This window comes from Ursus maritimus, unplaced genomic scaffold, assembly GCF_017311325.1.
Source record: "Ursus maritimus isolate PB19 unplaced genomic scaffold, ASM1731132v1 scaffold_19, whole genome shotgun sequence".
NCBI classification, from domain to species: Eukaryota; Metazoa; Chordata; class Mammalia; order Carnivora; family Ursidae; genus Ursus; species Ursus maritimus.
In genome coordinates this window covers 3427379-3432099 of record NW_024424341.1, presented here as the reverse complement: position 1 = coordinate 3432099, position 4721 = coordinate 3427379, and positions in this window count along the sequence as shown.

The following is a 4721-nucleotide window of genomic DNA, read 5'->3' as shown; positions in this document are numbered from 1 at the left end:
GCCCCCCCCCCCGCGCCCCCCCCCGGGGGGGCCCTGCGCGACCCTCCCCCAGCTCACAGGCCTCCAGGGTTTGGCGGGGTAGCTGTCCCGCCAGCCGCCCGCACACATCTCCACGGAGCCGGGCGGGCGCTCTCAAATGGCTCTGACATGGTGCGAATACACTCGTGTGTCTTTTTGCCATCTGCTACTGTCATTAAAACATTACATTTCCATCTGTTTTCACACTTTTTTCCCCTCCCAGCCTCCCCTCCTGGAGGCACACAGCACGAATCCCTAGTCGTGGGCCGGAGTGTTCCCGCGCCTCCTGGAACCTGGACGCTTCTCCGGAACACGCCGGGGTTAGGGCCAAAGGGCCTTCTCGGGGGTCAGAGCCCTTAGCGTCCATCTAGTTCCTTGTTGCCATGACCGCAGGCTCTGCACCACACCCCGCCAACATACACTTTGGGGGGGCCACCACTCACGGAGAGTTTTTATTGTTGATTTTAATTGGTATGCACGACGTTGGCATTAAGAGTAAATGAAAACTAAAGTACAGACATTAGTATCCTTTTCCCCCAGGATGTATTCAAGGAAGAACAGACTGAAGAAGTAAGAGGCAGGGAGCCATGTTTTGGGCTCCTATAAGTCATCATTCCAGACTAGCCCCGCGGAGACCCCCACCCCATCCACCCCTCCTATGTAAGCACCCCTGACCTTTCACTGAAAAAGGACTTCGGCTGCCTCCATTCTGACTGCAAACTTTTTTTTTTTTTTTGAGTCTTTATTTTTAAGTAATCTCTAACTAAACATGGGGCTTGAACTCCTAACTCCAAGATCAGAGTCGCTGCCCCACCGACTGAGTCAGCCGGGTTCCCCTGACCTCAAGCTTGCTAGTTTGGGTTCTTCTTTCCAGCTAGTCTCTCGGCTCAGGTGGAAGGCCCTGAGGGCAAAGCATCCCGTGACGGAACAGAAGCTACCTCCTCAAGCGATAAGGACGGCCCTGAGCCTGCGAGACCTCCCGACTCGTGACTGACCCAAGACAGCCGTGCCTTTGACCTTCACTGCCTGCCTGCACGCACCCACCAACCTTTGCCCCATGTTTTCCTCAGATGAACTGGAAGTATTTTCGGCACTTTGGAGACACGGTTCAAGCTGCCAGTCCTCTGTCTTCCGGGTGTGGGCCTCGCTGAAATAAATTCCTTTCTTGTTTCCCTACCACTCGGATTTTGTCAGCAGCGAGTGGCCAGACCAGGTCTGCTCGGGAACCCCGGAACCAGGTACTCTGGCATCCCTGCGTCCTGGGCCACACCGTGAAGGGTCAAGCGCACGCAAAGCTGAACAACTTCCCAAGATTGTGAGCGGCCAGGTGGGCCTGGTGGGTCTTCTCAAACACAGCTGTGCTAACGTCAGCATTATCGCTTACGTTCTAGAGGACTCCCTGGACCCAATGCCACATGTTATTCTAGGTTCGTGTGTGTTCACTCGTTTACTCTTTCTGAAAACCTAGTTACCATCCCCACTTGAAAATCAAGGAAACAGGCTCAGGGGGCAAAGAAACTGCTCAAGGTCCCCCACTGACGAATGGAGCCCTGGGGCAGACTGGGGCTTAGGCTGGGAAGCAGGAATCCACCATCGCAGACTCCACCCCAAACTTCCCAAAACATAACCTGCATTTGAACCAGATCGCTACTGGGAGCACCCTCAAAGGTGAGAAGCACTACTACAGTCCAGAACATTCCTTAGAGTTGCCTCACCACACCACAAAGGGCCCAGCGCAAGGGGGTGGGGTGGGGGAGGGGGGTCATTATTGCTAACTCCCATCCAGAGGGGGTGACCCTGGTACTACCAGCTGGCCTTGGGAGGCCCCAACCCACCTGCTCCTGCTCCTGAGAAAGCCCCGGGGGCTTGCTCTGCAATGCTGCCGTTACAGGAACGGGAGCTCCCACAGCCCCCACTGCAGGTATGCTCCTCGGCGGACGGGTCCAGGGTCCCCACTCTCACCACCCACCCCACTTTCACCCCTTCAATGTCACATAATCCTCAGGTCCCCCAGGCATTGTCTCCCTTCCCTAGATGAGAACAGAGGCCCAGAGAGGTTGGTGACCTGTCTGATGGGAACGACTACCATGGATTGATGGTTTGATCCCTGCCAGGGACCACGGAGGGATTTCACACAGACTATTTTACTTAATCCTCAGATGCTCCCCATCTTATCCTCACTTTCTAGATGAAAAAAAGGTTCAGAGAGGTCGAGTGACTTTCCAAGGTCACATAGTACAACATGGATCTTGCTGACACCAAAGCCCTTGCTCGTACCCACTCCCCCCTTCTTTCTGACAGCTCCCACGTGGGCTGCTCAAGCTGCAGCAGGGTGCCCTGTTCCCTACTTGCATGCCCTCCCTGGGCAAGCATGCACTGAGCGAGCCCGTCCACCTCGCCCCTCCCTTGTGGGGAGAGAGAGCTTGCTTGAAGGAGGAGGCTTAGGGATAGGTGCTGGGCAGTGTCATGGCGTTCGCTGCAGCTCAGGGGTGTAGAGCTCACCAGGAAAGGTCTCTCTCCCCTTGCTTAGCAGGCACCCTCCTATGGATGCTGGCTTCAGCAGGGATAAGAGGCACAAAGCCAGGGGCTGGTACGGACACCTTGGGCCCCATGAGAGCAAGGGAACTCACTCTGCCCCTGCAAGAAAGCCATGTCCAGCATCCTGGGACTGAGTGACCTCTGACTGACCCCCTCCTGCCTGGGCTCCAGCTCACAGCCCTCTTCCTGTTGCCACGGGCACGAAAAGCCTGGGGTGAAGCTGGGACTAGCCATGGCAGGTTGCTGAGTGGGCCGGAGGCCTCTGAGCTGTGCTGGGGAGGTGTGGGGGCTTCTCCCACACCCTGATATGTAGACAGAGCCAGTCTTCAGGGCTCATGCCCAGCGCTAGCCCTCTGGCCCAGCATCCCCCCACTGCCCAGAGTCAGGGACTGGGGCCCCAAGTCAAGCTGCGAATACACTCGCATGGCCTGGCTTGGGCTCTCTGCTCCCGCCACCCTCCATGACAGCATGCTGGGGTAGCGGCTGGCCACCACAGGAGACACACAGAACAATTTGAACCCCGCTCCTCACAGCCACTCAGCAGAGCCATGGCCCACCTACCCAAAGACCAGGGAGTGAGACATCGACGTTCACTGTCCTAAGCCCCTGAGTTTGGGGAGCACGTGTGTCTTAGTCTGTTTGGGTTGCTAGAGATGTATTTCTCACAGTTCCGGAGGTTGGGAAGTCCAAGATCAAGGCACCAGTAGACTGGGTGTCTGGGGAGGGCCTGCTTCCCGGTTCACAGTTGGCCATGTCCTCACATGGTGGGATCTCTCCGAGGTCTCTCTTGTAAGGGAGCCCTCCATTCCCAAGGGCTCCAGCGCCATGACCTGGTTACTTCCCAGAGGCCCCCTCCTTACACCATCACACTGGGATTAGGTCTCAACATACACACGAGCTGGCGTTGTTTGTTACACAGCAATATCACAGCGAAAAGAATGCTGACGAATACGCTACCTCTGGGAGTTTCCTCCAAGAGTATCCTCTGAGTTAGACGTGCTCCGAACAGTGGCTGGCACACAGCCAGCAGTATCCGCGCTAAATACCAGAAGCCTTGCACACCTGTTGTGTGTGAGCTCTGGGAACATGCTGGCAAGTGAGACTGTGACACTGCCTTCTGGAATCTTATTTTCTTTTTTTAAAGATTTTATTTATTTATTTAGAGCGAGCACAAGCAGGAGGTGGGGCAGAGGGAGAGGGAGAGAGAGGACCCCCCACCCCCAGAGAGTTCTGGCTTTTGCCCCGGGCTTCTGGTAGGTGACCTGGAGGCTCTAGGAATGTTCTGCCTGATAAGACTATCTTTGTTTACCTGGAGCCTCGGTCACACAGAACAGTCTGACGGTGTCACTTACAGAGGGGCTGGAGACTGAGGTCACCATGTGGGCGGCCAGCCATGTCTATGTGGCCAACCCGCCGTGAAAACGGCAGACGCCCCGGCGGCTCAGTGCGCTCCCCTGGTTGGCAGTGCGTCATCACGCAGGCTGGAGAACCAAATGCTGCCGAAAGACTTCCCGTGAACTCTCCGGGGCCCCACCCTTGTCATCTCTGCCCTTTGAGGATTGTAATCTGCATTCTTTCACTGTAAGAAACCATAAACACCATAGCATAGTGGCTTTTCTGAGTTCTGAGTCCCTCTAGTGAATTCCTAAACCCGAGAGTGGTCTTGGGGTCCCCCCCCTGAACTGCACCCCCCTCCCTGTGTGCGCCGGGATCACCTTCCAGGTGAACTCCTCACAAAGCCTGTGCACAGGCTCTGCTCCTTCGGGACCGACAGACAGCACAGAGGGGCCACAGAGCCTCTGACAGAAGCCAGACACAGGTGCCTCGGTCAGAACAGTCTACGAGGGGACGGGGACACCAAGGATTCCATGTTCTTGAAAAAATCCAAACCCAGAACCACTACCTCCCATCTTAGATAATGTAGCCTTACCAGGATCCTACAGCCGGTGAGGCCGGAGCTGGGACTCGGGCCCCCATGACTTCAGAGTCCGCGCCTTTGGCCACGCTCAGGCTTCCACGGCAGGGTGCGAATCAGGGGCCCACGACCATCCGAAGGCCCCCCACCGGCCGGCCCTCCCCTCCCTCCATAGAACGTGATTCTCTCCACCTCTGTGCGTGTGTGCGCGCCATCGCCTCTGCCCAGCCCCAGAAGCAGGGTTCACTGC